At 36.8% G+C, this 27750-nt stretch overlaps 1 protein-coding gene across 2 annotated transcripts in view; it reads left to right on the top strand.

The window, feature by feature from the left end:
• The window catches only part of LOC100890361, a 76622-nt gene that overhangs the window by 12443 nt on the left and 36429 nt on the right, over nucleotides 1–27750 (top strand). For both annotated transcript variants that reach the window (XM_030973874.1, XM_003727337.3), the window contains exon 4: nucleotides 14336–14507. The gene's annotated coding sequence lies outside the window, so the exon portion shown is untranslated. The remainder of the gene's footprint in view (nucleotides 1–14335; nucleotides 14508–27750) is intronic.

Here is a 27750-nt window from a genome sequence, read left to right as displayed (position 1 = left end):
TTTTTGTATCGCTGCATTTGTCATCAAAATAAAACCATGTGCGGGGTTAAGAGTGAGGCAATAGATTATACATTTAGCCTGACGGTAGTGGAGTAAGAGAAAGAACTCAAGAAAAGATGAAAACACAGGCACTGAAAATGTGTGAGATGTCATGGGACATCGTCTGCTTGTGCAAGTCATGTCCATACTGTGATCTCACGCATCTCAGCAGCGTTCGGGGAGCTCTTCAGGTGCTATGCCGGTGCTGTATTTAAGCGTTTTATAATTTATAATAATCATTATTTCGAATGTTTCCAAGCATTGAATTTTGATAACCTTGTCGAATCAACGTTTCAACTTTGCAATAATGAAATTAAGTTAGTTTTTAAAATCAATAAACATCAACTTTAAATTAAAAAAAAATAAAATAAAATAAAAAAAACGGGAAAACGAAACCGTCCATTTGAAAACGGAATCCGCCATGGGCGGTCGGATACCGGACGGTTAAACGTTTGACTACAGCACTATATCATACACAGTTGATATTGGAATGCATGGTCTGTGAAATTCTTTGTTGCACCATCACAGCAGATGCAATGTGATGCCAATTAAAATGATGAATGGGCTTTTCTTCATGATACATACATTTACATGATTTTATTGAGGGTATTATATTCTGTTGTTGGTTTTAGTATCGGTTGAGTCTATGAAAATTGTGGCTCCATCTCTATTTGGAACCCATGAACCTAAAAATAATGTGCCATTTCTAGCATAAAAGACACAAATATGACTTACCAGTAACTTTTAATATTTCAGTCACCTTTTGTTATTTTAGCGCATCATTGTTCCTCGGAACAGTACAAGTATTACCATGAAGGTGATCTTGATTTACTAGGAGATCAGACTTATATGTTATTTGATGGATTCTTACATCTTTTTGGGGGGTTTTGTTTTGTCTCTTCAAAGATTATTGTAGTTTTTAAAAAATTATGCTCTTTCTAAAATCTCAGTTAAATGCAAAATGGATACATACTAGATTTTGCCTTTCATTTGAACCTTTTTTTGAGAGAGAAAGAGAGAGAAAGAGGGGAGGGGGGGGGAGGAGGGGGTGTTTACCTATTGTGATATTTATATTGATGCCAGTAAAATGATACTCAAGTGTTTGTATTAATATAACAAATATTGTATGATGTTGGTACATTCCAAAGTACATGCCACATACATGTACAATGTTCATGTATGTAAATAAAATATTGAAGAGCTATAAAAAAATTGAGCTGGTCGCCGCCGAGCAGCCCCTCTTGCAGACTCATCCACACATTCAAATTCAAATTTATCAATTCCTTTTTTTTTACAGAGTCCTTGGAGCTAATACCTACATGTATGTGATACATCATGAACATGTACTTTACAAATTACATACATGTATAATCATAGAATGTATTGTCCTATTGAGCAAACCATGACCTGCCCGTACATTGTAACATGTCCTTTCCATGGGAAAATAATTGCACTCAGTGACCGCACAAACTTGAGGAAAGGGTAACGGAGGTTAGTCACATTGATTTTGCACTTTATGGTTCATGTTTCTGAGCATGGCACCCTCATTTTGTACTATGTTCACTCCAGAAATGAGACATACTCGATCCCGGATCTAAATGTAGTATCAGGCTTTTAAAGAAGTAAAAGTTGTGCAGATCTACATGTATGTACACATTGTGTATGCAAATCTGTATGTCTGTTTAGCAATACAGAACCATATTGATGATAGGTCCATTCGCATAATGAAACAGGCAATGTTTGAATTGAGATTTGAATCCCTATTTTTTGTGTGGCGATTCACATACATGTATATACATTAAATTGATGGTCCTATCCCATGTTTGTTAATATTCATGTAACACAAGGTGGGGGGGGGGGGGGTGGGGCTTACAGCTTATACAGGAGATCTTTTTAGATTAACTATCCATCAAGCTAGTTAAAATTTTCCTTATTACAATCTTATAATATTTAGAAATTTAATGTGATAGAACATCTCCTTCCCAATTTTGTTTTCTTTCCCTCTTTTCTTCAGCCCATCTCAAAACAAAAAACTACTTGCCATCATGTTCTTGCTCTTTTTTGTTTCAGCTATCTCAAGGATTTTGTGCGCTCCCTATTTCGTCCTCGATCTCTACTACTTTCCTTTTCTCTCACTCTCCTTCCCTCCAAACGCAGCCCGCATTTTTTTCCCCCTTTTTTTCTTCTTCTTTTTTCTGTTCTTTCTTCGTCATGTAATTTGTTACGTCTTCTTGTTTACAGTCATTACATGTTTTAATAAATGTTCTCTGTTGGCCACTATTCTTCTTTCATTGATTATGTATTCAATATTTTGTTCACACTCATTATCTGAGGGGTCCACAATTTACAAGCTTTGCTTTTCAGTGGACCTCTCCATTTCCTCAAAATATAAATGCAATTAAAAATTTTAATTCATTTTTTTTGTCTTCCTAAAATGTATAAATTATTATTAAGATTTGTTTATTACCAATGTAACTATGTTTTGTATACATTTTACATTGTATTCGTTATTATGTATTGTATTTTGTTGGAAATGAAAAAATAAAAATGAAATGAAATGAAATGAAAAGCTAGATTTCATTAAATTGTTTTCTATATATGCAAAAAAAATGCCAGAGTTCTTTTGGAGCTTTCTAGAGTACATTGCATTGATATGCTCCTGTGTATTTATTTCATTGCTGCAAATGCATGGGAAAATTGTGTTGTTTGTGAACCCCCAAATGTTTCTCCAAACGGTGGCGTGTCACCACAGGAGACCCGTAAAGTACTGGTGTTGTTTACCGGTATAGACCCGGAAAGTTAACCCTAGCAGAATGTTACCAGGCTTTTTGTACAGAAGCGTAATAAACAATTTATTTGCGCATTAACAGACTTCATACCATGGACAATGGATTTCTAGATAGTCGACCATGCATGCAGTAATGCTTTGTACTTGCTAATGCTAACAGAAGCATTTCTACAGAACTGAGAGGGCAAGCATACTCAGAAAAGTTCACCTGTGGAGAAATTTACCTTTTTTCCAGTATTGTTAGCATTTGAATTGGATTATGGTGTGTTTTTACAGAAGCGTTTACTTGGAAAAAACAGTCAAAAATTGATTTTTGTATCCTGTAGAAACACACCCTAATATTATACTGAGATTATGATCAACAAAATGTTACTCAAAGTGAAATTTTGTTCAAATGAAAATAGTGTGATTCTGATCGCAGTCCTAGAAAATTGTTTTTAAATCTCACAAATTGATCTTTTATAATTAAAGTAAGCATCAACATGTACACATCAGGTAATTTGCTTCGGTAACTTGTGCACACATGAAAGACAGAAATAAAATTACCCAAGGATCATTATTTAATCATAAAAGGAAAATTGAAAGGGCAAGGTTGTTGGGGTCGTCACTCGTCAGGACCAGCAAAAGTAAGCTGGAATCACCTTTACAATAAAAAGCTGAGCATATGGATGCATATTTATAAAGGACCACCACAATAACCACATTTTATAGTTTGACATGCATTCAGGACTGCAAGTTCAAGTTTTTGTTTGTTTTTGCTTCGTTGCTTATTTATTTGGCTAAGTTAAAAAAAAATGTTTCTACCAAAATCTTTTAGGCAGATGTCGTTTATGTGAAATCCTGAACGTTTTTATGGTAATTATTGAAAATTCTGTTACATTTTAATTTCTGTACTTACTGAAACATGTTGGCAGATTGTCGTTTAGGTGAATTCCTGAAATTTTAGGGTGTCTAACAAGTTCTGTTAGATTTTGATTTCTGTAATTACCAAACAGCCAAGATGGACCTTCGATCTACACATATTAAAACTCTCTGAAGATGCCATACAATGCCCACCCCAAATATCCCACTGACAATATGCATTCATTGAGAAATGTCATGAAAATTTGAAATCATGTTTCCAGACCTGGATAAAGAATATGAAAACAGAAATTACACAAAGTTGTTGAAAACTTTGGGGAAAATCTGTATCAGTAGTCATTTATGAAAATATTTAAGAATGCTGGGTTTTCCACAAGGGTTGTAAACATGTAATAGTGACAGGTTTAAAAACCAGCTACAGGCTTTAATATTGATTGTATATTTAAAAAAAGTCGGCAACATGTTAACATTCTTTTTCTATCAACATTTTGTTATAAAATTTATTTTAAAATGCTTCAAAACATGGCTCACCTTAGAGCCAATCAGAATCATTATTTCAAATTTGTAATTGATCGCAAACCTTTGTGTCACAGTCCCCAGGTTAAATATGAGAGTGAAATTGCCGAAATTGAATAAAGGTAATGGATTAAACACAAAGACTATTACCGGGTATTGAGAAAATCGTTGAAAAGTCAAGGGATCAAAATTTCTAGGAAGTGCAGAAGTTCTGAATAAGTCAAGAGTGCCTGCTAATTTATGAAATCAGAGCTTGCCGTTTCTGAGAATCCCCAGATATACTGTAGTCCCACTGGCTCCAGAAGTACTCTGTGTCATTTACCCCGCTTGTACAGCTTGTATACTGGTATAAACTGAGACTTTGACTACTGGTATATTTTAGTAGAAATTACAAATCAGATTTTCCTGACTGAAATTCTGGATGCTAATTGCTATGAAACTAAAAAAAATGTCATTTGATGTACATTTAGCGTGTCGCTCTGTCTCTCTCTATATATACCATATATCAACAATAAATCAATATTTATATAATATTGGATGGCTTTGAGTGTGATACAAGAATATACTGTCATAGCAAGATCAATACATATATTCTTGTATCACACGAAAACAAAGCCATGCAATATCATTATTATTATCTATATCAGGCTGACTGTGACCGCTATGCTCCGTTGTCAGAAGGGACACCAGTTTTACACATTGGGTACAGTGACTGGGTACAAGCGAAAGTGTTGATGATTTTCGATAATCAAGCAATATTGTATCGACAGATGGAGCACCCAGATGACAGAGCAATACGAAAACGATATTGGACTGTCGTCCGGGTACTGCAATTTCTCCACTCTTCACGCGATCCCCCGAAACAATTGTCAAAAAGAATGAGAGGCAAGGACCGTGTCTGCAGTTCAGGGTGGAGGGTGTTTTATTTTCTCAGCTGATTGGGCGCGCAACACGGAAAGAGTCCAGGCTGTGGACTAGTTGTGACCCTAGTAGTTACACACATGTTACTTTAGATGACTTGTTTGTTTAATATGACAGCTAGACTGTCACTAATCAGCGTGCTTCCTTCTAATCTCTAGCTAGGTTTGTGTTTTTATTGATTCAGATAATTCCCTTTTTTGTATTCTGTCAGACATGGTCAGTCAACGGAAAATCAACGACACTGAGACACAGGTAGCACCTCATCAACATTCAGTTTGCCAAAGAAATTAAAGTCACGCTTTTAGTTTCAAATACCAAAAATTGAAAGAAAGAAAATAACAGAAAATGTATGAATGTACAGTCTGTAAGTCAATTATGACTTTATGAAAATGCAGGAACTCTTTGGAAATGGAATGAGGAAAGTTACAAATTAATACTGCCATCTTGTGTTCATGGAGAGTAGAGTGCAACAATGGAGACCCTTGGGCCAACTGACTGTCAACTGTGGAAGCCCTTTGCTTCACACTTCAGCCCCAAGAAATACAAGTAAAAGAAATTCCAGAGATGATTAAAATTCTTTTGTTGTTTTAATTCAGTTTTTGTGAAACAGATATAAAAAACAAGGAAAAACTATAAAAAATAAAAAAAATATTTGTATTTTGCTGCAGGAGCTTTTTACAGTTGTTTTGAGTTGTGGTTTAGGGGTTCCATGTCACTAAACTCAGAACATGAACTTAAAATATTACTTGTGTATTAAGTGATATTGCAAGTTTAGTGTTTTATGAGTAGACCAGTTAACACCAAAGTCTGAATTTTGGATTCAATGTGCAGAATTTTATGCTATATCAACCCAGGTTGATCGTATAAATTCTTTTTATACATTCTCCAGACTTATTTACTACTTTACTGACACAATAAAAAAAATATTCAAAAGCACCTGAAAATAAATGTGTTTTCTACAAAAATATGAAGACAACAACAGATGAGGCTTTTCTTGTGTCTGGTGGTAGGTATTCCAAGGCTTTTGAGCAGCACAACTGAAAGCGCAATCTCCAAGAGTTACATGTACCTTTGTTTTTGTGTGCGGTAGCTTTAGAAGCAGCGTTACCATAGTATGTAATTTTTTTTATTTACACTTTAACCACCATCATTTTAACAACAAAAATGTGAATTAGTGAATGTTACTTTTCATAATGAAATGACATTTGGAAGAAAAAAATGGATGAATTACTCACGTAATGAGTAAGGTCTGTATTAAAAGCGATTAGAAGTTATTTAAAGCTTATCTGCCGTAGTTTACAGGAGGGATTAGACCGCTCTGCAAGGTCACTGGACAGGTGGTTATCTCATCAACTCAGCTCTCATTTAACATAAGAACAAGAGGATCATGGGGGACCAATGGTCACCGATTAGGCATTGTTTGTTATATAGAGGGCGCAAGTAGCTACCAGTAGTGCAGTGGGCCTTTAACCTTTATACACATATCAGCTCTTTTTAGTCGCAGTGTAAACTTGAGGTCTGTTTGGTTAATAGTAAGGGATGTGAGTGAATCATCCTGCTTCTATGATAAACTCATTCATTAAATCAACCACCAATATTTGCCTTCCCGATTTCTGAGAACACATGTCACCATGTACGTTTGGAAATAGGATCGTGTGTAGTGTGGAGAAGTGAATTCATATGAATTGAGTATAGTAGTAACCTGAAGTACTTTAGGAAGTCCAATTCATGCTGATATGTGTTAAATGGTAATAATGAAATGGTGTGCAATTACATGTGTAGGTACAAGTTAAAGATGAACCTGCTGTTTGAGGTGATAGTGTTTTTTTGTTTTTTATCTGCTAAAAAAGCATGTTGTATGTTTGGTAATAAGCAACCAGGGGACCAAAAGTTTCAAGTTCTCTCTGAGAGAATTGGTTATGAAGAGTAATACCTTAACCAAAGAGAACTATATGTACACTGTAGTGCATGGACTTGCTTTGGAATCCAGGACCTCCTGGTTAAGAGCCTACTGCTCTACCACTGAGGTATGGTGCCTTTATGTCATTTCAGATTACATTTATAAGTTTTTGGTAGGGTTGGTAGATAAAGGTGCTTGAAAAAATAACATCTGTTGTAATATTACTGAATAATAAACTGGTTTTCAACTGGTAAAAAATGGTCTATAGAATTATTTACAAAAAATCTTCTATATAATTCTATAAAAAAAATCTATAGAATACTATGCTACCAAGTTTATGAATATAAATCATAAATACAGTGCCAGATTCCTTGCTTTTAATTATGGTTCCTTTTCAATTGTCTATGATTGGTAAATGGTAATCAAGATTTATCTCTTTTAGTAATTATTCTTTTCATAGAGTGTGAAAGAGTTTCAAATGATCAACAGGTCACAGTCATACCATATATAAAATCAGAAAACTCTTGCATGAAAACAAACTTGAACTCTTTTCCCACATAATCATGTATTAAACCTGACAATAACAAGAATCCTATCCCTGGGCCCCATTCCAGTCCCAAAGGGCACAGATTCTTTTCCTCTCCATTTCTCTATCAATACATTTCAACCCGAGATTATTTTTTTCCTCGTCCATCTTCGTCTTCTTTCCCCATCACCATGCAGACTATATACACACAAAGACAAGATTCTCAAGGCCGTCTTCTTTCTCTCCAAAATGTCAGAGTGCGGATGAATGTCCGTTGGAGAAACTCAAAACCCTGTCCTTCCAAGCCATATCGTTTGGCATGGTCTGATTGTCCTGCAGACAGTATTGTCAGAGATTTAAGCCTTCAAAATCACGTTAGTTCCCCCCCCCCCCCCATCCCCTCTCTTTCTCTTCGACCTGAAATTCATGTAACCGCATACATGTAAATACAGACATCAGAGACATTAGATTGAGTTAGTTAAGCATGGAAACGTTACCTGTACCCAATTTTTCAGGCACACATCCATTCTTTTTCTTATGAATCAAAGGATAAGGCTTCAATTATTTGACTCCTTTCCCACTGATAGGCTGTAAAATAACAGTCCCTTGGGATGGAGTGCTGTCAACCATATGCAGAGTGATATTGATATGCCTGCTGATGAGCTACGTGTACATCAGCCTAAGTTTGTTTCAAAGCGAGAGTAATCCCACCGAGGGGCTGGTGAGGCGAGACTATTCGATTGACGTCACTAACATTATACATTCTGTGACGTAAATGTGGGCAATTAGGAGTGGAGAATTTCCCCTGGTGTAGCGCTCTAGTATCCGCGTTTTGCTGCCAAATACTGAAGGATATCCAGCCTTAAAGCTACGAATCAAGCAATTGGGAGTTATTCTTTGTAATCAAAGACAGAACCCAAGATCTTGACAACGGGATAAGGTGTTTTCTTTTCGTATACATGTCATTGTTTGTTCTATTCCAGGAAAGGCTGCATAACAAGGATGATCACAATTACTTGCATGCAGTACGTAGGCATGAGCTTTCTTTACTGTTTGACTCAACTGCTTATTATATAGGCCTACTTCTTTTGTAATCTTTTACCTATTCATGAATAATTGTCTGGAAGTCCTCAACATTTGTACAGGTCTATTGTACAAGCAGTTCTCTCCCTGGTACAAGTATCTCTCCTTTTCTCTCTCTCTCTCTTCCTCTCTCTCTCTCTCTCTCTGTCTCTCTCGCTCTCTCTCTTTTCTCTCTCTCTCTCACTCTTTCTCTTTTCTGTCTGTCTTCTCTCTCTCTCTCTCTCTCTCTCTCTCTCTCCCCCCTCTCTCTCTCTGCCTTACTGTATATCTCTCTAGTGTTCATATGTAGTACACATTTGTGTTTTATAGGATGTCAAAACACAGGGATTTTGTTATTTTCCCACATTATATATTACTCAAAAGCAAAGCACCAATAGAACACAAATTTAAATATAGTTCTAAACTATGTATTTGAGCACTTTTCCATTTGATACATTATTATGTTTGGTTGTAATGGGTAGACCAGGAAGGCTTGAAAAACATACTAAATGGAAGTGTCAGTGCTGCACATTTACTCTTTTTTTGTCTATCTCGGCCTTAGTGGAATTGCTCAGATAGTAAAATGAAATTGATTCAAATGAACTGCATACATTGTGCAGATGAGCTGTACTTGATCATTTATACTATTCATACTGACTTAAATAATGTATGTGTTTTAGAATTTTTTAGATTAGGAATTTATAATCATAATCATACCACGTATTTGCCACTGTCAACTCAAAGTATCCTGACTCAAAGAATATACATCGACTTTCCTTTTCATTAGGCCTTCATCATCAGCTCAAGTTTGCCAAATAACCCACCATCGCAAACTAGCTGAGACGGGCGCAAATTAAACTGCTATTTGGGAAATAGCGGGATATTTTAGAAACAAGACCAAGATTTCTCGGGATATTTTTCTCAACCATATATCCCGCTAATTGCAACTGCGGGCTGATGAAGCGCAAATTGACTGGTTGATTTGCGATCGGGATACTTAAACTAGCAGGTTATTTGGCAAACTCGAGCTGATGGAGACAGGCCTAATGGGACTCATTTACAAGCTCCCATGGTTTGAGCTGACATGTATTATCTCTCTAAGCTGCTTCCCAGTTTGACTCAGAGTAACATATTCATTAACTTGCCTGTGTGTGAATGCAGAAATAATCAGTGGACTAATTCCATTATCAGTAAAATGTCATAATGTGCAATTCAGATGGCAGGGATTCATCCATGTACACAGTATGTCTCATATGACAATTGTCAAACTGGGATGATATCATTTGTATGGTTGCCACTGCTAAAATGAATGTAGGCCCTTATGTATACTGAGCTCTTATTCAATATTTCACTTCATTGGCAGTACTGGTCAAGCGCTGGTCATATTTGATCAATAACAATAACTAAAAATCATTCCCAAATCAGTTTCTTGACGGTCATGTGGAGGAGTAACTATGTTGCAAGTCCCATCTTGACAGTGAATGTGAACAATTTTCTAAGATCGATGGCATCTGATCACCGATATTCTCTACCTTCTTCACTTACTTTGGGACACCAATTTAGTGTGGATCTTGGGTTTTATCTAATAATGTGTTCATTTGTGGACAAAAGGGACTGTCCCTTTACTCCAGCTTAAAGGCATTATGTACAGTAACATCTTTTCTACTGGTGGTCCAACATCATGAATAATAACGGTAATAGTGGAGTCTTCAATCTTTTATAGAACTCATGTCTGGCACATTGCCAATCCTGGGGCTCCATCGTTAATATCGATCTGACTATAGCCCGGCTGCCAGTACAGCACTCCAGCGTTTTAAGGAATTAATTCCTACAAGGTACCCATTTACAGTACATGTATCTCACTTGAGTGGAGTGTGGCAAATGTAGATTAAGCTCACTCTTGCCAAAGGACATAAGTGCTGCGACAGGGACTTGAACCCTGTACCTTGTAGTTCACAGTCCAGAGACTTATCCACTAGACCAAATCATCTGTGCATTTGCTCCCGAGGTACATGTACAGGTTTGGAGGGTTGCTATTGGGTTTGGTACAGGGTTGATTGTTGAAGTCAGCAGTTTATTTTTATAATGGAGATTTTTTTTTGCTGGAGCTTTCGCTTTCCACTTTGTCATTTCCCAGGTGCCAAATGGCAGCAAGTGGTTTGCTCGATCAGAAACAAATGACCATGCTGTTGGCTACCATCCGTTTCCCTCAAATAAAAGTGTTAATATCCTTTTGTTCTCATCCACAATGAAACTAAGTAAAGAATTGAATAAAGGAGAGAGAGGGCTGAATACATATACTAGGTTTACATCTAACACTATTTGTGAAGATAAATAATTGATAAGATTAATTCAAAACAGTCATAAATGTTAAAATGAAGGAAAAGATTTAAAAGCAAAATACAATTATTGTTAATAATATATGTGTAAGATTTATTTGATTTATGTCTCCAGTCATTAATTAAAATGCAGTCCTAGTTCATAAAACGCTTCCATGCATGTCGGGCCAATATCATATCTATTCTCGGCACGGTGGAGGAACCAAATTTTATAACTTTATCCTGAGCAGTTCTTGGAAATCAATATCTGGCAGAATTATATCGAGCATGTGACGTACGTGGCCCTCCACCATGGAGGGTAACACGAGGAGGATGTTTATTCTTTGGTTTTTTCCCTTCCTTTTTGCATTGTTTGAAGGTGGCTGCATATCATGCCCATCACATCTGACTACCGACCGAGTCCAATTTATGTGCTTGTAGGTACAATGTCTGTATTGGTTGCTGGGAGACCATTTCCTTCCCAACTGGAAAACTTTTCCGGGTTTGGAGGTTTCTATTTTTATTGAAGCACTTGCGATTTCGTATTGAATTAGGTCATTAGTTGGCTGAGGTCATTGAGCATTTATACAGGGCTGCTTGTATGGGGGTGGACACTGTTCTGTTTTAATGTAGGCCTGGAATCCTCTGTGGATTTGTGTGTTAATTATTCAAATGTTTTTTTTATAGCTAAATGTAACAGTCGTGCTTATTCATGACATTACTGATAGATGAACCTGCAAGGTATTTGTTTCCAAGTTCTGCTTCCATCAATGACATACAATATCACATTTTAATTTTACACAAGTGAGATGCAGTATGGCATAAATTTTACAGACATGAGATAAAAATTATTTTTTTATTTTTTCCAGAACCATTATTTACTTAGGGCTCCACATTAACCTTTTAGTGGGGATGGGGAATTAAACATTGGGGATTCCCCCCTCCCCCCATGCTCAAATTTTGTTTTTGTAGATATACATTTTTTAGAGGCTTGTCTTTCCCAAAAAATAAAATTCTGCAAGCTGTTCATAATTTCACTTAATTAATGTCATTTTTTAATCACTATGATATTCTATGTAGGGTAGAAAAATGTAGAAGAGCACAATTTAGTAATAATACCATTATCAGAGACACACCAAAAATGATATGGAAAACTGGACATCGCTCACCATGTCAGAGTCTGAACGTTCTAGATGACTGCAATCAACTATAAAGCTTGTTCAACACTTGTATGAGCAATGTGTAGACTAATATCGGTATGTCACTTAGTTGATTAGTTGTGTCGATCTCATCAGTAATGACCGTGAAACCATTGGTAGTTGGTCCACGGTGAAACCCTGACTCTGAATTTTAATAGGGCTGGTGTTCCCTTATATGGAAGTAGGACAAAATTCACATTGAATACTCACTTTGTTCATAATTTTATATGATATTATTTTTGTAGTGCTTGACATAGTCATAGACATGGATGTACCACGACATATATTCAGTACAGAGATGAAGCAGTGTAGAGCTGCTATCAATTGAAAAGTACACATACATTGAAACTGATCAATGTTAAAAGGGAACAATTAACAACAACGACAACAACAAAAGAACAAAAAAGAAAGGTTTCACTCAAACAAAATTAGAATTAAAAAGAAAAGGAGAAAAACTGTAGAGGTTAAACCCTTAGGCCCGAATTCACAAAGGAGGTTTGTCGACAAACCGAGGTTTATGTACGTCATATGACGTATTTTGACACGTTTTTTACAAACCTGGTTTGTAAATAACAAAAGGAGGTTCGTCAAAACAAAAGGAGGTTTGTCGCAAACCTCCTTTGTGAATTCGGGCCTTTAAGTTTAACTTGAAATAAATTATTTCTTAATAACGCCCCCAAACTGCACCCAAACATTTGAAAGATCATTATTGTGACATATTTTCTTGTTAATTTACGTGATCATGTCTTCATTGACTATGACATGTTTTGCTTTCATGGACATGGGCTGTTGTTTTTTGTATGTGGTTATAGATCCTTTTTTCTCAGAAGTTAAAAAAACCCTCTATGACTCCCATTGTTTAAGTGTAGAAACCACATTCGTATTTCAAGTCATTATCAAAGCTCTGTTTGCTCTGAAGAGTTACAGTTCTAAAAAGGGAAATGTTTATAAAGGATTCTGTACAAGTGTACTGCACAAATAAAAGCAAGATGGTGATAAATTGTTTATAATGCAAAAGCTGTGAAAGTGAATCTCTTGCAGAATAAAAGGCAAACTTTTAAAGAAAACAGCTGTAAAGAGACTAATCAAACTTGAGAGAGCAGGAAGTCACTGAACACATGCCACCCACATATCACCAACAGCTGCAAGAGAAAGAGAGAGAAAGAGACAGAAAGTAAGAAAGAGAGAGAGAGGAAGGAAAAAGAAAATGAGACCCACTGTATGATATTATGATATCCACTTTTGAACCCAAACTCCTTTTTGCCTTCTTCACTCCCCCCCCCCCCCCCCCTCTCCTCAATAAAATAAGAAAAAAACTCTGCAAGGGTCATCTAAGGTCACGTAGAACACAGACACACACACACAACATACACCCATACAGAAATCATGGGTGTATTAGTTAGCCGAAACAATAGTGTTTGGGATAGTTGACACAGGTTCCCATATCATACACAAGCTGGGGTCCCCATTGCTTGGAAAAATATGGCTCTTTCTCTCTCCCGCTCTCTCTGGCTGAGTCTCCTGGTTTCGTTGGAAGTGACCTCGGGGACGTATTGATCCATTTCGCAGGAAGCCAACCCGCCATTTGTCTGAATAACACCAAGTTTTGGTGCTGCACTGCTGGAATTTCCCCCAGTGGTACTCGGGAGATACTTGACCTATCTTGTGGGCCATGATAAATCATGTGATGTCAAACATTTTATGAATTCATGTTTTATAACTTTCAGCAATAAACACTCATTATACAACAACATTATGTGGTACTTTGTACAACTGCATGGAGATATGGACATTTACAATGGAATCACCTCTCATCAATATCTGTTTCGGAGATGAGTTTATTTACTTAACTGTAAATGTTTCAAGGCCGTCTCTTCTTCATTATCAGTCGAAGCAAAGAAAACGTTAAGCCTTTGTGAGCACCCCCCCCCCCCTTTTTATACTTCTCATTCTTTCGTTTGCAGTTCCGTGAGCCCTCCCTCACTGCCTATTGACGTAAACCTCGTACACACAGACACACAAGCCGACACACCGGACAAAGAGTATTGATTTGTGTGTGTAAAAATACACACATACATCATCACGCATGGAAAAGCGGTGAACTGAATTAGGCGTACTGTACACAGACTGATCTCGTATCTCTCTCTCTCTCTCTCTCTCTCTCTCTCTCTCTCTCTTCCCCTCTCTCTCTCTCCCTCTCTCCAGCTCGTTTTACAGAGGAACTAGACTACCAGGAACTCTACACAAATGCAAAGCATGCCTTGACTGCCTCGGCTCTCGCTTCATTTCCAGGAAAACTACTCGACAGTCTAGAGGCAGACTTCGCTGTTGACTCTCTCTTGAATACTGGGAAATTCTCCAGCACAGCAGCGATCCAGTGAGTTTAAAACTGATAATACTATTCTTTCAGACACCATGGTGGTCATTTTTGGTGAAATGTGTTATATGGGGAGCATAGAGAGGGGAACTTTGAGAGAGAGCTTGTTTTCTTTTATTTCTTTGCAGTGCGGTGTGTGTGTTTTGTGTGACGAGTTTGGGCCTAATCTGTTTTTTGACTGCACTGTGTAAGTGGGCTGGCAGGTTTATGGACGGGGCTTAATGGGGAGTTAGTCATGGTATTCATATCTAGCAGTAGTTAAAATGAGTTACACTTCCTAGAATGACGGAGCTCGTGGGGAGGATAAGGAACGTGCTAATCTGGTTCATTTCCCAATCAATTGATTAATTGGAACTCTTGCATAATCTGGTATTGTATGTGTGTGTGTGTGTGCTTATCTACAGAGGGACCATTAAATGTGATATAAAACCTTGCAAACATTGAGAGAAAGGTAAGGTTTGCCTGAATGAGGGATATTTGTCACATTTTGAACTGTCAAACTTGAATATGTGTGTGTGTGTGTGTGGGTGCAATATGTGAAAAGTGACGGAACATATGCATTCTTTAACAAGAGTAATTTGTGAAGAGACTTTCTGTGTTGAATTTCCAAAACTTTATGTGGAATAACCTCATACTGAAAGAAGCTACACATATTTTTTGGTATAAAAATTATCCTTTTTTCAGGGAAATTCTCTTTCCTATTTTTCATAAGTGACCAGTCAGTGAGAAAATTGTATATTAGCAGGTTTTATTTCCAATCAGTTGAACTTATAGCTGCATGTAAGTGTATTCCAAATTCATCTTATGGCTTTTTTTATCATTATAATTTTCTTTAATTTACAATTTACAAAATACATGTCAGAGAGAGAAAGATAGAAAGAAAGAGGGAGAGAGAGAGAGAGGATTGGGGTGGTGGGAATAAGTTGGTGTAAAATGTTGGTGTAATAAAACGAGAGAAGGAGAGAGAGAGAGAGAGAGAGAGAGAGATAAAAATAAAAAGAGAAGGGGATAAGAAATGCAAGCAAATGCATTTAAAAGAGGTAACTGTGCCTGTGAAAGGAAAGAATTAAAAGGAAAGAGAGGGAGACAGAGAGACGGGAAGAGAGAGAGCCTTATTTTCAAGTTGCTATCACTTTCAAAACCGCTTAATCATCCTTTACTGAGAAGTTGGAAGAATTGTTTGTTTCGAATCTGCAATGAGCACAACCAATTCTAAGAATATTTATCAGTAACCACAAGATAATGGTTTGTGATATTTATGTAAGGTATGGAAAGTAAAAGTCAGGGTTGAATTGCATAAAAACTTGAGACAGCAGTTTTCAATTTAAACAAAGGATATATGTAGCAGCACTTGGTCTTACACCACAGTATTGGTATAATTGACATGGTAAGGATACATTAGCTTTTTATTTCAATATATATAAATTACGCTTCTGATGCAATTTTACTGCTTCTGAAGTTCTTCACATATACCATGTGTATGAATCTGTAGCTACATATAACAGAGGATAATACAGAATAGAGCTTCTGTCCAGCCTATTATAAATTCATATTGTACTGTTATATGTGCATTGATGGGGAGAGCCCTTTTTAAATAGTTTTGAGATTAATCAACATGAATTAAATCTCAAGAGTGTGAAGAGACGGTCATTTATTTTTCAAAATGGCTATTATGTAAACAATTTATGCTTTTTCAAGAGTGTTAGGAAGTCTCAGTTTACTTCAATGTTAGAATTTGATATGTGATATATTTTCCTGAATGCTATTTAATCCTTAACAAATTAAGTGTCTCATTTTCTATTTTTAATGATGACTTTATGTCTTTTCATAATATTCATAACTTCTGGCAATTATTGAGCCAGAAAACACTTCTCGAATATTGCATTAGTATAACCACAAATTCTTTTTTTTCCCCCATCTTTGTCTATTAGATATTTCAAGCAGATTTTATCCACAATCATTTAATAGGGTAAAGAGCAGTGAAATAATAAGTTGAAAATGACTTTTTCAAGTATAAATTCTATTTATAAAAAATAATTACCCTTATGAATTGAACAAATTCAAAGTAATTTAGTATTACATTTAGAACTTTTTCATAAACATTCCTATTGAAATTGGACATTTGTGTGTATACAGTGTACTATCCACAATGAAATATGTGGGTTAAGTGAATTAATTACCACTGCATTATTTGCAGTAAATTGTGTTTACAATCCAGTCACGTATTGAATTCTGTGTTCCCTTTGATAGATAATCAGTAAAGTTATCAAGTTAGAATGCCAACCTGTTGCCTATTGTTTAACCCGTTGACTACTGAATTCACTCATTCCCATAGAGTTATCACAGTGACCACCCGGCTCCTGTAGCCAAAGGGTTAAGTTATTTATTTGTGGTCATGTTGACCTTCAAACAAAAGACCAAGTGCAAATACTGTACTTAAGTTGGTAATGATACATTGATATGTTTGCAATCATGGCGGCAAACAATGTATGGGCCAAAAGACTTACTAAAACAACAAAATACCTTATTTCAGAAAAAACATTGTAGTGCAATGAATCTTATGATCTTTGAATCGATGAGCAGCTGCAAGAAAGATGAAGGCAAGAAATTATGAGTATATATCCTGTAAAATCTGGAACTAAATAAGAATGGGCAGGTGCGATTTCTGACATTTGACCAATTTAAGATGGCCAAGTATGAAAAATTGCCAGAGATCAAGAGAGTGGGGATATCTATACTCTATAGAATAGAGAGAGGGATACCATAAAACAGGATGAATAGAGACAAAGGTGGGTGGATAGGGAGTCTTTGTGGATCAAAAGTTTAAAGTTTGATAGATATGTTTGTTTGTTTTCCCAAGTAATGATACAGACCTGTCTCTTGTGTTTTCTTTCATTGTGAAGTAATGATAAATTCATAGCTTTGGCATCATCCTTGGTGGATTAACATTATAATATCAGAAATGTTTTTACGTTTTTGCTTTTGTTTACCCTTGCATGTGTACTCACCCAAATTTTCAGCTGCTGACCTTTTTTTTCTTGAAGAGATTAATTGTTTGGATGGTTTCGCATGTGACTGTTGACTATAAAAAATGTTAACTTTGTTTAATACAACATCACATGGTTGGAAACAAATGTTTCCTCCATGTTTGAACATGTATGCGAGCATCATCTTTTACAAATGTCAGGGTCATTGCTCGGCTGTTTTGATAGTAAAATAAACTATTTAGTTAGATAGAAATAAGGTTATTCCATCCCCCCCCCCTTTTTTTTAGACAGGTCGGATGACATGAATTATAATAATGGCCTTTTAAGTCGGAATATTGGGCTTATATGTGTGTGTAGTGGATCTGACGGCCTTGTGCAGAATAGTGGCATCGCTCTTATTCACGGACAGGTTTCATGTGCGTCATGTGAATTTACATAATTCATTGTCTACGTGAATGCCGTCTCGCTCCAGTGAGTGGCCGGGGGACCGCGAGCAAATGGCATGTTCTGTTTCCCATTAGACAGCAGAGTAAATTCTCATTATTCAGGAAACTAAAAATATATCTGCTATCCCTGCCTCTCATCCCATCCTCCCTTTCTCTCCCTTTGCATCACTGTAAGATTACATCATTCTTTGAGAGGCCTCTCAAATGTAGCCTGTTATGTTCTTGAGTTTTTCTTGAGAAGGGAAGAGAGAGACTTAAAGAGAGAGAGACAGAGAGAGAGAGAGAGAAAGACAGAGAGAGTGAGAGTCAAAGAGAGAGAGGAAAGAGAGATGGGAGATAGTGGGATAGCGGGAGAGAAAGAGTGGCAAAAAGAGAGGGAGAGAGAGAGAGATGGGAAGAGAGATTGGAAGAGAGGAGGAGAGAGGGGAAGAGAGTGGAGAGGAGACGAGGGAGAGAGATTGACGTCAGACTTCGAAGTCATCTCTGGGGTCGGTCGCTGTGTGAGGGAAATACTAAAAAAACACATGGATGTCGACATGAACATCTATCTCTTGCCCATTCTCTGTTGGCTGTGTGGCCTATATGTATTTTATTCTAAGCATATATACAATGTATAGATGCAAAATTAAATTACTTTGTTAGCTGTGCATGGGTATGGCTGAGCAAGCTGTAGTTATTCATTCGTCTATTTATATGCACCATAATTACACAGTGCTGTACAGCAATGACAATACAGTATGAATTGCTAATGCATTGATGATTACATTTGAAATGTGCATGATACAATGGGATATACACAAACCCGAGAATGCTAATTTGCTCTTCCTATGCATTCGGTTGATGTCAAGTAAATCCCTTGTTGTCTCGTGGGGGGATATCATAATTGAGCTGTGTTTATTCATGTATTCCTCTTGCAGCGGAGGCAGAGGTTGACATTAACGCAGATAGATCAGTCTGAGGTAAACGCGACGCGGAAAAATTGTTTTCCAGGAAAAAGCAGCCGCTTGCCATTCCCAATGACGACAATGGTGGCATTTGCGTCTTTGTTGCGCCGTGCCTGAGAGACGATGGGGGATATGAATCAGAGGCATCTGATTAGCACTCCATATCGGTTTACCCCCTCATTCTAGCTACTGATCACACTGGTGCTCAAAATAAGTCCTTCATTTTGTTGGCCACTTTCAACAGTCATTGATCAGGGGTATAGTTTCCTTCCTTCCCTCTCCTCTACTTACCCCCCCCCCCCCCTCATCATTCTATTGCTTCTACATCTAGGCTTCTCATTGATCATGGGTATACACCTGTAGCTTCCTGCTTTCCCTTCCCGTTTCCCCCTCCCGTTTCCCCCTTCCCACTGGGTTTAGCTTTCTCCCCTCTCCCCTCTCCCCTCCCCCTCCCTCTGTGGGGGTATAGCTTTCTTCCCCACCCGTCTGGTTTCCCAAAGGGTTAGCTTCCTTCCCTCTCCTGTTTTCTCACCCTCCTCTCATTTGCCCTTCTCATTTATCAGTTTTCTCCTCCCCCCGTCCCCCCTGCCCCCCCCTGCCCCCACCCCCTGCCCCCACCCCACCTAACCCCACCCCTTTTTATGATACAGCTTCCATGTACCCCTGCTCTCCCCGCCATCCTTGTATGTGCTGCTTATAAAAAAATTATCTAAAATAAATATTATTGGTTTAGACAAACATACATGAAGGTTCAATAAGAGCAAGTAAACATCAAATAAAAATGTGCTTGCGACTATTGGTAAGATTGCTGTGTGTGTGCTACAGAAAGTCAGGATTGCAACAGCTACATGTGTATTGAAACTAATTTCATGCTACAATTGTGAAATACAGGGGAAATAAGTTTTCTTTCCACCCTTTTTCCTTTGGTAAACAATATAAAGAAGACCAGAAACAAAACAAGAAAACTTAAAATTCCCATACAAAGTGTTCCTTTTTGTTTCTGCTGATATTTGATCATGTAAACTGAGAAATCATGATGATGATTATGATTATTTCTTTCACTATTGATCAATGCAAGTGAAACCTTGATTATGGTCATGAGATCTTTCCCACCATGCCAGATGATTTCCTGTAGTTCATGAGTGTTTTTCCCCATTTTTTTCTTCAAATCTGCATATTAATTAACTCATACATCTAGTTTCCTTTTCAGTAAAATATGTATGTATTAAACCATGTGAATAATGAACTTGGATAATGGGTTTTGCTTTTATTAAACCCATTCTTAAACATGCACAGAGATTTGCAGGTACTTATTAGGATTGGGGACTTTTATCCTATTTCTCCTTTTGCTGGTATAGCTACAGAGTTCATATGTAGATTGTAGACCTTTCTACGATATGAAATGGAGGATTAATGAATACATTTATCTTCATGTCTTCATTCTGAATGGGATGAAATGTTAACCCATTGCGTAAGAGAACATGGCAATCCCATCATTTAAGCCTATGGCAATCCCTGTAGTAGACCTATGGAAGTAAGAGAATGCAGTAGTCAGGCCTGATAAAAACCGGATTTAAATCGGTTTCCCAATTTTATTTTTTTTTACCAGATTTTTTTTCTTCTCCCCTCTTTTATCCTGATTTTACAGATTTCCCCATTATTTCACTATCACCCCTGAGTAGTAAAGTCTAAAGAGGTTGATTTTTTTGTGATTCTTTTTTCTTTTGTAATTTTTTTTTTTTTTGTAATTTTTTTTTTTTTTTTTTTTTTTTTTTTTGGGGGGGGGGGGCTCCATCTTGTGTCTTTGTTAGGAAGATGCTGTCTTGTGTCACATAAATTCAATGTAATCCTTCAGTGCACATGAACAGTTAGACGTTGGCAATCCATTGAACATCGTCCATCTTAACGTCATCTTAGATCACCCCCCCCCCCCCATGATAAATTCATCTTGTATTTGAATCAGGCTTATGAATAAAGGGAATCTGACGTTAAATTTAATGAGAATTTTTTTGGTAAAGGCTGGATATGTGATAAGACAAACGTAGCTGTCATATGTGCTATTTAATAGCTCTATTGTACTATTATTTTCCAGAATTTTAGGGCATATATCTAGGCCTAGATTACACATGCAACTCAAGAAATTTGTGAAATCATGGTGATTATTGAGTGTACTAGCAGTTGAGAAACTGGAACTGAAAAGGTTAGTCTGTAGTTCAAGACTCTGCCTGGGTGCTCGATCTCTGCTTCTTGGTTGACATACATGTACATGTGTATCAAGTGCTATAGATTTTTATACATTAGGGACTTTTAGATTTGCGTGGACTGATACGTGTGACATCCATTCAAGGCAGTGCATTAAAAGTACGTCGATCGTCGCAATCCCCATTGTCTTTGTGCGAATCTAAAAGTCCCTAATGTACAAAGCTGCCAACCATTCCGTTTTTCCCAGAACGATTCTGTTTTTTCATCCAAATTCCATGTTTTTTTTCTTCACAAAATATGTTTTTAAAATAATTTTTATGATTTTTTTGCCTTTTTTTTCCTTACATTACGCACTTCAAGCAACTGCCCTAAAATGTTATTTCGATCACAAAGTCAATAGAAAACTAAGATTAAAACATACTTGAACTTGAAGAGAAAAATATTCTCAAAAAGAATGAAATGCAGATAATACCAAAATAACAACAAAATACCTTCTTGTAAATATACTATAGGTCCTAATATGGACAAACTTGCATGAGGAATGGACATTTCTGCATTGGAAGTGTGTCACGCAAGGTTGTAAATTAAGTTTTAATGAATTCCTTTTTTTTGCTTGAAATTCCTTTTTTTTTTGCCATCATGTTTCCTTTTTTTTTGGTCGCACAAGGTTGGCAGATCTGATTGTATGGTGCATAACAAATTAATTATGGATCAACTATTCTGGGTGTTGATTTGCTTTATCCTTATATCGGTAACCCTTTCCTTGAAAATCAGCGCCATCAGCAGCTTAAACCACCCAAATGCTGACGATGGCATCTCATCTCTTTATTGAAGTCAGAATGGGTTCATTAGTGTTTGGATAATAGATATGTCACAATAATTCTTATCAAGAATAGTTCCAATTAAGATAGCAATTAAAAAAGAGACAATATTTTATCAAGAATAGTTCCAAACTTCCAATTAAGATAACAATTTAAAAAAAGACGATATTTTATCAAGAATAGTTCCAATTAAGATAACAATTAAAGAAAGACAATATGAATGAAAACTGTAGTAACAATATATTACATTTGTGATATGTTTGTGAGCTGGATGTCTTTGCATGAGGCCTGGGCTAAAGATCATGATAAGTACTGTACCTTTGTACTTTGATATAGAGACTTGACTTCAATTGTAAATATATATTCTTCCCTGCACCCCACTGTTCTAATTTATAGCCAATAACTTGTTTCTATGAGGAAGGAAGGAAGAGGCTCAAAGTTCACAAATCAATGTCCTTTGTTTACGTGGAACAGGGTGGGTAGAGGGTTTTAGAGCTTTTGTCATGCTCATAAAGCATTCTTGATACTCACTGCAAATTAGCTTTGTCATTTTTGCAATCCAAAAAATAACAATGTCATTGAGTTGCATCATTGTTTGATACATACAGCTCTATTTCTATGGAATTTTTTTTCTTTCAAACTTGGTCCAATATTTACAACTCTTGGAAGTAATAATACTTAATCTATAAAGTAAAAATTGCTTGGAAGGTTAACATGATACATGTAGGCTACGGCCCACTAGACCGACAGTCCATGATACAAACATGTCGGTCTTGAGGGCTTGCTGACTTCTCTTTGGAGCATTCGCCATACCACCAATATCGGTCTCATGGGCTGTGGGCCATTTGTCTCATGGGCCATCCATCTTTTGGGCTGTTGATCTACTGGCCTAGGGTGTGCTAAATATATGGCAATTTTATTCACATGAATTATACTCATCGCTGTAATACCTTGGTCTGTGCCATTCAGTTCTTCCCCCTCCCCCTATTTTTTGTTTTTTCATCCCTATTTTTTGAATTTTTTCATCAACTTTATGTAGGCCTACATCATATTCGGAAACAAGGTCCATACATGTAGTGCCACCACATCCTACAACCATTCAATGGTGTCCCTGCTGTATACATTAGGAATCCAAATATAAGTCCAAGGGTGTATTGTGGAAGTGCCTCTCTCTTGGGGTCATTTCCTAGAAAATATCATTTGAGCAAGTGAAGCTATTTTTATGCGATATAAAGTGTCTCGGCTTCTTTTTGTTGTTCCATCCTCTGTAGTCCTACGTGCCTTTCCTTTCATTTTTGTCGGCCAGTCTATATCTCTCTCTCTCTCTTAAATATTTTTGACCAAAATTAGGGTACTTATTAAGCTCCATGTCCATGCATGCATGCTGTTTTGCTGTGTATGAGAATGGAAAGATATGGAAGAGATTAGCTCTACTGTCTCTTCATAAATATTTCCATGTTTGTGCCTGGCAAGATCTAATACCATCAATCAAAAGGTTACTTGTGGTTGAAAGTTGAATCTTGTTAGTTGCATTCATTGCAGACTTCGTTGCAGACAGCATAAAAAAGTATCATAAAAACTGTTCTGTGCCTTCTCGTTGGCCTGCAATTATTAGCCCGCTGATTCTCATCAAGGGGAATTATCTTGACCACAAAATAACCCATTAATTTGCAGTGAAGATGTAATTAGCGGGCAGCGCTTGGCAAAATAGCTGAAGTCATCTTGGTCGAGTTTGTGAAGTATCCAGGCTCTACTTGGCCTAGCAGTCGGCTTATTCTTGATGAAGACACATTTCCAGGCGTGCCTAACATAAATGTTTGCATGTGCAATTTTCTTAGGAATGCCATATGAAAAGGTGCTACTTGTAAAAGATCAAGGATGTTTTCAGATTTTATGTGTCATCCTATTGGTCATGGGCTCATTGAAAGGTTCATCAAACAAGATGATATCCAAGTCACACACCCTCTGTCCACACACAACATTTTCCGTGATTAGCTATACCGTTTCGCGATAGTTTTACGATGAAATTGTGTGTGTGGATGCTCACTAACGATACGTCGTATAACGAAACTAGTCTAACAAAACGCAAGTTTGGGCATCGTTTCAAACTAGAACTCAATAAAGAATCACGCCTAATCACGGAAAATGTTGTGTGTGGACAGGGGGAGTGTAACTAGTGTAACTAACTGGGCGGGGCTTAACGTGACCTCGAGCGAAAGGAGACCAGACCTCTCATTTTCGCTTCCATTTCATGACCGCAGTAGCAAACTGCGCACCTATACAACATTTCGCTGTAGAGTTTCAGGATTACTTTCTTCTGTGTGTGGACATCCTGGAATTTATACGATGATTATTTATACAACGTTTCTTGTGTGTGGACACTCTGAAATTTATACGATGATTCTTTAAACGACGTTTCGTTATAGAGTTTCGGGATAAATTGTTTTGTGTGTGGACACGCTGACAGATGAGAAATGATTGTGATTATTATTATTTTTGTCTCGCCTGGGTAGCAAAAAGCGAGACATAGGCGCCGCTTTTCCGGTAACGGCGGCGACGCCGGCGAAAGCGAGACATAGACGCCGCTTTTCCGGTGACGGCGGCGACGGCGACAGCGGCGTCAACATCAAAAACTTAACCTAAGGTTAAGTTTTTGAATTTTTGATATAATTTTTAAAGTATAAGTTCTTAGTCAATGAAACTTTGACTATAGGGTAATCAAGTATCACCAATCATGTGAGTAAAATTTCAGATCACAAAGTCAAGGTCAAAGGTCATTTCAGGTCAACAGACTTGGACTATGTCATCGAAAACTTAACCTAAGGTTAAGTTTTTGAATTGTTGATATAATTTTGAAAGTATAAGGTCTTAGTCAATGAAACTTGGACTATAGGGTTATCAAGTCTCCCCAATCATGTGAGTAGAATTTCAGGTCACTAAATTAAGGTCAAAGGTCATTTAAGGTCAACAAACTTAGACTTTGTTGTGGCATCAACATCAAGATTTTCAAAATGCTTCTTCTTCGTTATTTTTCAACCAATTTTGATTCTGATTGTTTCATATGATAGGGCTAGGAGGGGGATTTAAAATTTCATCACAGAATCATGAAATATATTATCTATGCTAATTTATGCAAATTTATTCGAAATCACAAAATAGGCTTCTTCTCCTTCATTCCTCGACGGATTTTGATTTGGTTTGCTTTATATCGTAGAGCTAACTTTGGTACACTAAAGTTCTACACAGAATTTTGAAATTGTTCTCCATTAATTAATTATGGTAATTTATGCAAATTTACTCCAAAAATAACAAAAATTGCTTTTTTTCCTCATTTCTTGACCGATTTTGATTTGATTTGCCTTATCTGGTAGAGCTAAATTTGGAACACTAAACTTCTACAGAATTGTGAGATTTTGCTCCATTGATTATTTATGGTACTTTATGCAAATGAAATGAAATTATGTCCCTTCCAGGGCATCAAATTTTTATTTTTTGACCAGTTCAAAAGTGTACCACATAAAATTTACGATATTTGTTGTTGCGAGATGCGGATGAGCGCTAACGTCATTGACGTTCTGGTTTATCATATTGAATTGCGTTATGCAGGCGAGACCGCCGAGAGCGTTTCCCTTGTTATTTATAGAGGAGAAGACAGTCAGGAATTTTGTGAAATGATCTTGTGCATGTAGGTATCAGTATGCTGATACATGGAGGTTTTGTTGGATCAAAGCGTTAGAGCCTTGCATCGACAAATGTAATTTTATCAATTTTGTTGGACTTTTGATACTCATTATGTGTGGGTGGTGAAACCCATTAACAAATTGAGTTTTTTAAATCTTTTAGTTAGTGTTAATTTCACCTTGAAAAACACAAGGTTGTGGTATGGAATATGAATGGTTTATTGTATGCCGCTACTATGTATAAAGAAGCAAGAGATGACCTTTTGTTATGCAAAGTTGTTATTTGAGTGAATAGTGAGGGAAACTTGCCTTTATTATTCTAGAAATATCTACATTTACAATTTTTTGCATTTTTGCCTACAGATCAGTGCATGAAACAATTATCAGGTAGACACAAATGTAAATTTCTTTGTATAGTGCTACAATTGTATTTACATGGATTTGCAGAAGCTTACGTGACTTGCAGTCCGGTGTACTTTGGGGAAGGAGTGGGTTTCTTGCTGTGATTTTTTTATTCTTTTTGGATCCAATATACAAATTCATTGGTGGTCATGAACGGAACATAATGATATACCAGAAATTTGTCTTTTGATTCAAGTGGAAAAGTAATAGAATGTGGTCTATATTCAACAAGTTTTTTTTCTTTCAATTTCTTCTTTGCTACCAGAACTGGGAGATCATCTTTTTTTTAAATAGAATGCTCTGGATAGTGGGGGCTGAGGGGTGTAGCATTGGGGCGGGGGGGGGGGGCAGATTAGTCAGATGTGGATATTTCTCTTGTAGAAATTCACATCTAGGCTTCAGCATCAAATAAGTTAACATTCACCTTCGTGTGGATAAAGTTCCCCTTTCGCTTTCTTTTTTTGTTTTTTCTTAACTCAATAATGAATGGTGGACTGGTTGAATTAGTGCCTTTGTTGAGTACTTCTATGTCACATTCTTAAGAAACATATATCGGAACAAATCAATTTTTGACACACCGGTACTTTAAAAATTACAAAACTTGGTAAGGGTATGGATATATTAAACCTGTAGTTGTTTACTGTATAATGTTGAGGTTCATGTATTAAAGGGGTCAACATGCCTGCTAAAAAAATGGAGTTAAAAAAGATCTATTGTCAGCTCGAACCTTGAATCATTGTCTTGCCAGCCAGTGCACCATTACCGTAACACCCCCCTCCGCCAACCACACCTTCTTTCATTGTCTGCCGCCCCGCTTTATGTAAATTCACTCAAGGGAAGTCTAAAAGCCTCTTTAGACAGACTGCATGCTATTTATATGAAATTTTTTACTGTGAAACCTGTCTATAAAGACCACACAAGGGAGACAAGAAAAGTGGTCTTTATGTACAGGTTCCTATAGTACATGTTTCAATGAGAAACTATTTTCAAGAGAAACAAAAAATGTGGTCTTTGTAGACAGGTGGTCACTAAAGCAGGTTTGACTGTATAAAGAAACATTGTATTTTAAAAAATCATTGCATAGAGAAATCGTCCCTGTTTTCACGAAGTGACGGTAGTGAGCAAAATCGCATATATTTTCACTTTTGATTTTTTTGCATTTTTGGACATCATTCACTAACATCTTGAACCTCACAAAATTTCAGACCATAATAATATCTAATTATGTCACTATGACGATGACGTAAACAAGAAAATACCGAGCAAAAGGATTTTCTGTTTTCACGAAGTGACGGCCAAGTACGCGCTTAACAGCCGTCAATTCGTGAAAACATCGTTTGCTCTTTTCCTGCTTTTAATATTTTCACGAAGTGACGGTAGTGAAAATTTCGCAGTTTGGAACAGTCACAGACCATGAAAAGGTGAGTTTTTAAATATTTTTGTTAGGTAAATTAATATGGTACACTCTTTTGATTCATTCTGATTCTTTGTAAGCCATAAATATGTCCATGAGCACAGAAATGTGTGAAAAATACACCGCCGTTCCACATATCGCCCCATATACTTATTTTCATGTAAGTAAATAAAGGAGTGAAGTATCATGTGATCCAAAACTAAAAAGATCAACTTATGTCTTAACAAATATAGACTAGACTAAATAACTTAAGTGGAGAGTCTTTCTTATTTAGCTCCACACCAAATATTAATGCTAGATCTATAAGGTTCTTTTTATATCTGCTTAAGTATAAATTTGAACAAAGT

This window comes from Strongylocentrotus purpuratus, unplaced genomic scaffold (assembly GCF_000002235.5).
Source record: "Strongylocentrotus purpuratus isolate Spur 01 unplaced genomic scaffold, Spur_5.0 spur5_scaffold_7, whole genome shotgun sequence".
NCBI lineage: Eukaryota > Metazoa > Echinodermata > Echinoidea > Camarodonta > Strongylocentrotidae > Strongylocentrotus > Strongylocentrotus purpuratus.
The sequence above is the reverse complement of the archived record's forward strand: the minus strand, read 5'-3'. Positions and strand labels throughout refer to the sequence as shown.